General features: G+C 46.8%; 1 pseudogene; it reads right to left on the bottom strand.

The window, feature by feature from the left end:
- LOC101583995 lies at positions 1-2,693 on the bottom strand (annotated as a pseudogene).
- Positions 2,694-9,582: the final 6,889 nt, after the last annotated feature.

Genomic DNA, 9,582 nt, shown 5'->3' with positions numbered 1-9,582 from the left:
TTAGCATGTCCTGCATCCTCCAATGTCTTCCTTTTGGTGATTGCTAACTCCTTGAGATGGCTTGCCGTGTCTGCTGACCACTGCAGTCTGCATATCTGTGTCATATCCACACTTCCCACAGTTATGCCAAGTATAATCATATCCGCCACAGCCAGTATAGTTGTGATCACCCCATAGGCACTATTGTAATTTCCATATCCTTGATCATAATAGTTACTAAATCTTTTATTTCTAGTTTTGGCCCTGGGCTCGACCACCCCCCAGTACCACCTCGTCCACCAGCTGCAGCACCTCTTCCTCCTTTTTTGTTGTTACTGTTGCTGCCGATAGTCCTCTTTGGGCTGTGCAACTTTGATTTCACACTTTCCAGAACTCATTTGATGGTATCTGCTTTCTAACAATTTCTTGCCTGTCTTTTCATCTGGGTATGTGTTGAAACAAAATCTTCTTCTTTCATTTGTTTTTGTACTCATGGGAATTTCAATATGTTCTATCTCTCCAAAAGCTCCAAAATATTCTTTAATCTGTTCTTCAGAAGTATCTGGGCTCAGTCCTCCCACAAACACCTTTTTAGGAGGTTCTTTCCCTTTTAAAGCTTTGACCCTTCTACGGTCTATCAATTTGCCATCCAGTTTGTATTCTTTTAATTCCAAAACCTTATCAACACTAGCAGCATCTTTGGAAAGCACAAATCCAGAGAAAGAGAGAGAGAGAGAGAGAAAGAGAGAGAACTTCCAGGCAGGCAGAAAATGTCCCTACACATGGAAAGACCCTGTCACAGACTGTTTGTTCAATTTCTAGGAGACAGGAGTGCTGCTGGGAACTTGGGATGAACCAGTGAACACTACTGAAATGCACTTTTGTACTCTTTGGAACTGAGAGATACAGAAAATATTAAACAGACCCAATGGAATAGGTTCATTCTGTGATAAACTGGGCACCACTATGTGACATCAGAATATGGCACATTAACACAAATCCCACACTGTAAATTAAAAAGTGGGCCCAAGTGAGGAAACTGCATGATGAGGGAACCCTGCAATATTCAAAGAGGAATTAAGTGATCCAAAAACCAGGCTACGGATCAATAAACAGGTGCATGCACAGACTGGAGACCTCTTCATGTGGAAAAAGGAGGAAGCACAGTACACACGGGGAGACAACTCAAGGGTAGGATGCAAGCCATAGGGCTCCACTTCCAAGATTCTTATAAGCACCACTGGTGGTCAGCAGCTTCAAGGACCAAGAGACTGCAGGAGGCACCAAGGAGCCTGGGCAGGTGTTGGACAGCTCCATTTCTCGACGACCACATGTATTACACATGGCAGATGGCTCAGAAATTTCATAAGAGCGGCCTAAAGGAGCAAATTTTGAGGTATGAGGTCAATCATAGCTCAAATGGTTTTAGAGGGAAAGGCAGGTGACCCGGGGAGACAACAGGCAAAAGCGGCAGCTACCTCACAGGCTAAGGCAGGTACGAACTGTCTTGGGGATCTCAAGAATTAAGCATCTGGTGTGAAAGCAGTGTGGAGGTGGGTGGAGCCCAGCAGGCCTGGTGGGTGGGGAGAGCAAAATACACTTCCTGTGCGCCCACCGCGGTAATCCCAGCTGTCTGGGAAACTGAGGCAGAAGAATATCAAGTTTGAGTACAGCCTGGGCCACATGGCAACCTAGGGATACTCTTAGGGAGCAAAAAATAAGGTGATCTTCCATGAGCTCAGTGAGAAGATGCTAGATTGAATTGCCAGGCATGCACACGTGTGCTCTGTGTGTGTGTGTATGTGCACATACATGCACACACACACACACACACTTATCTTGATTTCATACACATCTATTTTACTTAATGTAGATTAATATACACAAAAGGGTGCACAGCAAGTAACCAAAGCAAAACCTCCATGGGACAAGAACACTGAGCGTAGTAGAGCAGATTGGAGGGGAGATGGAGAAACTGGAGAGAGGTCAATAGAGTCCTCACAGTGTCACTTCTTTCAGGGTCCCAGCCACATGCCCTCCTCCCCCAAGGGTTTCACCATTACACCCAGTGCCCTGATCTCATTAGAAGCAGGACACTCAGGGGACATGTTTCCAGAACAGTGATGCCTTCAGGCAAAATGTCACCAGCAGCCCCAGGGCAGGTCAGCCCCCATTCCAATCCTCATATAACCAGGGAAGGCTCTGGGCAGGCAGCAGACCACAGAGGCCAGCCACAATCAGGACCACTGTGCCCTAAGAGCCCAGGAGCCGAAGCCAGGTGAAGGACCTATGTTCTCCCATCCCTACCATCCCCCTGGGCTTCTAGGTCTTTGAGTTTGAGCCTCTTTCTTGTCTCTGTCCTGTTGTTTATGTGTCTTTCTTTTTGCCTTAGACTATAGCTTTCAGTCAATGGACAGCCAGGAGTTTGACATCCTCTTCTCCAGGGTACTGGGACTGCAGATGGTGCCACCATGAACAGTTAGATGAGGTTTTAAGTTCACAGCCTCTAGCATCTTTCACACTTGTCACTCAGCCGGAGTGTATCTCTTTCCCTCTGTGGAATGGAGATATTCACAGGACCTCCACCCTGAACCAGCTGAGACAGTGAGTCATTATGTGTCCCATGCTCAGTGCAGTGTGTGGGCACAAGGCTGAGCCCTGAAGCCCTCTGCTGTGCATACCTGTATTTCCACCTCAGTACGCTGCAGCTTCATGACCCTGGGCCTTCTGTGTCTGGTGCCCTCTTTCCCTACTCCAGGGTTCAGATCCAGTTTCAGTGTCTCTGTTGGTCACTACAACTCCTTCCTCAGCCTTCCTGCTTTTCTTTCTGCTCTCAGGTAGAGCTCACACCATCTTCTCTGTGGACTTGGGCTATAAATGGTCCCTTTGGTTGTCTTTCCTGGGACTCAGGTTGCCAGTGAGCAGCTGGCCCTGGGGTATAACACATGCACCAGTACACAGGACAGTGCCTGCCCAGCACAACAGCTTACCACCCAACAGTCAGGTGTAGCCAGTGGGATGACTCAGGGGATCTGGGGGCTTACAGGGATATACTGGGCCAAATCCCAGACACACATGGATGGATGTCAGAAGTACAGAGGATGAGGAACTCTTCCTTACTTTACAGTTCCAAGGCCAAGGTCCTGGGGACCATTTTGGATGGGCACTTTCTGGCTTATCTTGGAAGTTCGGGGGACACCCCAGAGTCACCTCATCCCCCTCTCCACCAGGTTGCTGACATGGCGATTACAGCACAAGCTCTCCTGGTCTTTCTCCAGGGATATGTCATCTATTTGGCTGCAGGTATCTGAGTCTGGGGGTTTGGGTTCTCCTGTGCACACTCACAGTGTGGAATCCTGCCCCATCCATAGCCCACCTGGGGATATGCCTGGTACCAGGCTGGAAAAGCAGGTTAAGGAGAGGCAGTGACTGATGGTAGTGCTCAGCACTGTTCCCCTTAGCTGGGAAGATCACTAATGTCTCTGTGCCACAGTTTCTCTCCCTTGATCTGAAAGCATCTTAGGTAACACAGTCTAAACACACATCTTTCCCAAGTCTAAATGCATAGGTCAGTGCCCCAATGATAACTGTAATTAGCCTCAGGACTGCACTGTGCCTGGGATTTCTGCCCTGGCTTGCAGACAAGGGTGGCAACTGCTTTCTGCCCTGAGGAAGACACCACACCTTGCACCTGGAGAAAGTGGTTGATCAGAGGGTTGGGGTCAGGCAGAGTAGGACATGTTTCCCCAGCGACCATGTCCTGGGCCCTACTGTCCACTGTGCATGTCCAGAAGACGGAACCTGAGGCATGGTGGCTTCGACCCTCTCCTTGGCACAGCAACCTCTCATGAGGAAGGGACCCTGTGTGGTTGCTCTGGGTAAAGCCACTGGCTTGATGGAACACAGCTGGGAAGCCTGAGGCTCAGAGTGGTCCAGCCTCACAATTTTTTTTTTTTGAGCCCCAGAGGTAGAGCCTGATACCAGTCACATGCTTGGTAATCCTGAGCCACAGGTCCCTTGTGGGATCCACTGCCAGATTCCTCTGGATCCAATCCACCCAATAGATACACTGTGTGCTGTTTCTCCTCAGGAGCTGTGATTCCCCCCAGTGGAAGCAGTAATGAGGTCCCAGAAGAGCTCCCTCTGATCAGAGAATTCATCACTGGTGGCATTGTTTGCTCTCGTTACTGGCAGCCCTGGCAGGCAGCAGTGTTCTTCCACGACTCTTTGGCATGCTCTGGAGCTCTGGTGCATCCCCAGTGGGTGCTGACCCCTGCACACTGCTGGAAGCCACGAGCAAGCATGGGGCAGGGCAATGCAGGGATGGAAGGGTGGAGGGCTGGATGGTGTGTATACGTTCTTTTGGGAGGGGCAATGTGGGCAGGCTTGCAGGGCAGTGAGGGGCTAGGTTCAGGCTGGGTTTGAGCTGATAGGGCTGGGTCTTGGTCCAGGGTGGGGTTCCAGCACTGCAGATGGGCTGTATCAGGGAATGAGCCTCAGCCCCAGAAGTGTAACTTGGCCAAGGGTGGGACTTTGAAGCTTGGTGCCTGCAGCAAGAGTGGAGCTACAGTCATGGGGAGGTGTGGCTGGGAAACCACTTCCCCAGGCTGGAGGAACATTGACCTCTCTTGGCTGGGTCTGAAGTACAAGCAGAGACTCCAGCATGTGGGAAGAGAACCCATGCATGCCCCTGGGGTTGGTCCACATATGAAAGTGCAGTGGAAGTGGTGACGGTTTGAGAGAAGTAGGCTCGGATCTCAGTTCAGCCTCAAGGAGCAAGTTGATGTGGACAAGGGACCTTCCTCCAGGGTGTATGGGGCATGGGGCAAGGGGAGAAAAACAGGTGAGGACATAGCCAGGTGGTTGGGGACTGAGCAATGTGTGTGGCTGCAGGACACGGTATAAGCTGAGACAAGGCAAAGGCTCACTCATTGGGATCAATATCTCAAAGTACTATATTAAAATAAATTAATACTAATGTGTTTCTTTTGTGATGAACAACCATTTTATTGTTTGTCAGAACTTGCAAATTCTAAAGTTCTTACTTTTGATAGAATTCTTCTGTAGCTAGGATAAGTTCTCTAATTTTTTTCCTTTTCTCTTGGTACAATATTAGGGATTAACTCTGATACTTTGGAGTAAGTCTTCAGCCTTTTGTACTTTGAGGTAGGGTTTTGTTAAGTCATCAAGTTGCCCAGACATGGGATCTAGCTTTTGATCCTTCTGCTTCAAGCCTTCCAGAATTACACATGTGTACCACCACATCCGGCAAACCAGTTTCGTAAGAGAGGGGCACATAGAAATTAATACTAATGTAAACATATTATGTTGAAGATCTACTAAGCTTGCTTTCTCTGAATTAGTTGCTCACTAGAATTGTACCTTAGCCAGAGCTATTCTTGTCCTAATAGTTGGGATGTGCGGTGTAGGTGGGAGGTGGGATTGGAATGGGGATTGGCTACTGTCCAAGAGGAGATGAAGGTGGGTCTGGGCATGGTGGAGACTGGGAATGGGACTGATAGTAAGGGTGAGTGGGGATTGGGGATAGGACTGGAACTGGCTTGCATGTGAGGTTGGGCTTCTAGACAGGGCTAGTTACTGTGGTACTGACAGTCACATCATCCTCAGAGCCTACACCATTCGCCTGGGCCTGCAAAGACTTTCCCGACCTTATGAACCAGGGGTACAGACGATTAAGGCTGATTTCTCTGTACAACACCCAAATTATAATACAGTTTGGAATGACAGTGACGTCATGCTCATCAAGTTGAGGAGACCAGCTATAGAATCAGACACTGTTCGGACCATCCCCATCGCCCCCAAATGTCCGAAAACTGGAACCGTGTGCTTGGCCTCAGGCTGGGGTCAGCTCCTGGATGGTGAGTGTTGGTGCTGCTGTCCCTGGTCTCACTGATAATCATGGCTGTCTGTGCCCAGGAGCGTTCCTGACCTTGTGTCGTTGCTTGTAGGCCGATACCCTGATGAGCCACACTGTGTGCCTCTTCGAGTGCAATCTCAGAAGACCTGTAGAGCTGTGTATCAAGGATTACATGACAGCACTATGTTCTGTGCTGGTGGTGATGGCTGCCAGGACACTTGCACTGTAAGAGACTGGGATGGGGAGGTGTTGTACGCTGTGAGTCGGGGCCAAAAAAAATGAAGAGAAGACTCAATGCAGATAACTTCAGAGGTCTCACTGACTTTAGTCTCTCGCTCAGCCCAGAGCCTCAGAAGCATCTCACATTTATTGAGGGCTAAACGCAGGCTAAGGAATGTGCGTGATTACTTTGGTGAACACAAACTACTTTATCGACTTTTACCATTTGCCTAACACTAAGTTTGCACAAATGCTAGCTGATAAAATCCCAAGCAAGGACAAGCACTTAGAAGATAACAATGTCCAATGTATGAATTATCAAAAATGTCCTGTTAATCAGCTTTGAAACTGTCTCATTAATATTTGTTTCTCAATAAAAGAAAAAAAAAGAAAGGAAAAACAAAAAAAAATCCCAAGCAAGGGATCAAAGAACAGCACCAGCAGGGGAAGCTGTTATCTGCAGCCTTAAATGTCAGCTTTCCAGAATTTACTAGTGAGCCAACAGCTGTCCTCGGGCTCTGTCTATTACTCCCTGCTCTCTTGGGACATTAGGCTTTTGTCTCATATCTATATTTCTATAGAGAGGAAGGAGTTTAGAACAGAAAAGAGGGTTTAAATCCCATATATGGCAGAAGGTCATGAAGCAAAGAGGGAATCTTTCAAGCATCAGGAGTATAAGGTGGTTCCATTAGAAAATGTGGATGCAAAGAAAAGCAGAGAGTTGAAACAGGGAGAGTGAAAGGGAACTGGAGATGCATGATGCAGAGGCCATGGAGAAAAGCAAGGAGAGCCAGAGAGAAGGAAGGAGCTGGTAGAGCCAGGATGCAGAGAGAGCAGATGGAGGGCGAACCCTGGGAGTTCAGCAGGAGGTTCCTGGGTGAAGGAGCACAGCTGTGAGAGCGGACTGGTGACTCCACTCAGGATCCCAGCCCTACTTCCAAGCATAGCTCCATCTTCCTCTGCAGAGGCTCCAGAGCCCCAAGTTCTCACCCATGCTGCCCCTCCCAATATCCTTCAGCCAGAACAGGAAAGTGAGGGCAGGCATGGGGCAAGCTCCTCAGGGGACCTTTGCAAGGCCTGGGACAGAGAGCTGGAGTACGAGAAACAGGACTGGCCCTGCCTGCCTACACTGCTATGGTTTGATGGCTTGGGTTTTAAGGGCATTGCCTTCCAGTTGGGCCTTCAGGTCTCTGGACCTTCACTGTCTTGTGGAATCACCAGGGACTCAGTTTGTCTCTCCGTCACCTCTGCATCCTGCACCCCACATGTCTCTGGGGCCTGCTGGGTCTGTCTCCTCTGCTTCTGCTTCAAGCTCACACTGATCCCCTCCTGCTCCTGCACTGTGTGCTCCTGTCCCGCTCTCTCACCCTGCTCTGCATCTTTGGGCTTCTGGCTCTCAGTGTGTCTCCCGCCCTTCTCCTCTCCACCATCCCTAACTTATTCTCCTCATTCCTCAACAGGGAGACTCTGGAGCACCCTTGGTCTGCAGAGGGACCCTGCAGGGCCTTGTGTCCTGGGGCTTCACTTCCTGTGGACGAATTAGACTTCCAACCATTTACAGCAACCTCTGCAAATTCAAAGGGTGGATAGAGAAAACTATCCAGCACAGATAGTCTTGGGAAAGAATCCAACACCACCTTCCAAATCTAACCTTCGGCCTCCGTGTATCATGAATAGCTACTGGATTATTTGGAATCTTCTTTACCTATATATTGAGATGTTACGTGCCTTTCATGTTTAGTTATATTAAAATTGAAAATAGACTTCTGAAGTGTGGAAATTTAATACTGATTTTAAGGTATTGTGACATCCTTGTGCTCCTGGGATATCTGCTACAGGGTGGAATTGTCAATTACTTTGGAGAACAGCTTCCTAGGGACAGGGTTAGTGGCTGAATTTGTGAAATTCAGAATGGCTGTAGTGAAGCTTCAGAGACCAGGGCAGATGAACATATGATTCTCGCTTCCTAAATTCTCCTGAGCCAATGAGAATCTAGGGCTTAACAGCTCTAAGCTCACTGGAGTGGTTAAGGTAGCTGATGACGTCATGGAACTACACATGACTTGCACCCATGATCTGTGTCTGGTCAGAAGAATGCAGGTGAAAGGCGAAGGCTAGAGGGGACAAGTTGTGCTCAGAGGAACAGAACTGATGGAAAAGTAGAGCTGAAACCTATAAAGAACAACTGTCCTCTAAAAATTCTGTTAGGTAAGTAGGAACAGCAGGAATATGTAGTATGCAACATGAACAATACTGAGGTAGAGAATATAAAATAGTTACAAAACATTTTTAAAAAATACAGTGAAGTAGGAGCAGGAAGGGTACAGCTAAATCACAAACTAGCAGGTAGAAACTATATGTAAGATGGTAGGGAACACAGAGATGGGCAAGGAAAGCAGGATAAGGAGAGACAATGGGAAAATAAGTTAAAAATTATGCACACACATAAAAACACACACACACACAAGCGTGCACACACTGCAGGTTCTCCTTCCACAAAACAAATATAAGCAATTCTATTACAAACATGTACCAGTAAGAACTTAGTGAGCTTGAGATACCATAAGGAGACAAAAGTGAAAGAGTTAAAAAAGTTCAATTATGAGTATATCTTCAAGTGTCATCCACTTATATATGAAGGCTTCGAGTTTACCATTCTTTGCAGCCGAGCAATACATCATTGTATAAAAATACCACATCTTTTTCATCCATTCCTCAGGTAGCAGGCATTTTGGTTACTTCCAAGACTTGGCTATCACCAATTATGCTGCTATAAACATATAGGTCTTCCTTTATCTTGGTCTTAATCATTCAACAGAAAAGTATATAAATGAGGTACAAAAAGTAAAGCCATATTAATATGCTGAGCTGTAAAAGTCTCAAGTCAACAACTTCTGACATTGCCAGTCATGTGGATAACCCAGTACTATTACAGACTACTGGACTATATTGAATTACTTCGCTGAATTCATGCACCTACAATATATGAATGACAATGGAATACACATCTCTGACAAAGTAATCAAAAAGGGGGGTATAAATGAAGGACCATTTTGTAGTGAAAAAATACATAACTTTATATACAAAATAGTTAGCAGAGATATACAGCTACTTTCTCTTAGTTCAATGAGAAGAAAGTTTTGAACTAATAGTGTTTAGACAAGATGTCATGTCTTCATCTTGTACTATGAATAATTGCTATGAAGACAAAAATATGCAATGTATTAATTATCATAACTGTCCTACTAACCTGTTTTGAAACTATCTCATTATTACTTCTTCCTCAATAAAATTATTTTTAAAAAGTTTAAGATAAAAAAATGTAGGATCTCCTAGCATGAAACAATTCACATTAGAGTGGCACACACTCGCAGATGGCCATGCCTCCACGCACACGCATGTGCACACATACACGTATACTTCTGTGATGCAAGCCAGCAGAGTTTAAGTGCTTGGCTCTGGGAACTGGAGCTGCAGGCTTCATGGCAGCCTTGTGCTGAGTAAGC

This window comes from Octodon degus, unplaced genomic scaffold, assembly GCF_000260255.1.
Source record: "Octodon degus isolate 3935 unplaced genomic scaffold, OctDeg1.0 scaffold00206, whole genome shotgun sequence".
NCBI lineage: Eukaryota > Metazoa > Chordata > Mammalia > Rodentia > Octodontidae > Octodon > Octodon degus.
The sequence above is the reverse complement of the archived record's forward strand: the minus strand, read 5'-3'. Positions and strand labels throughout refer to the sequence as shown.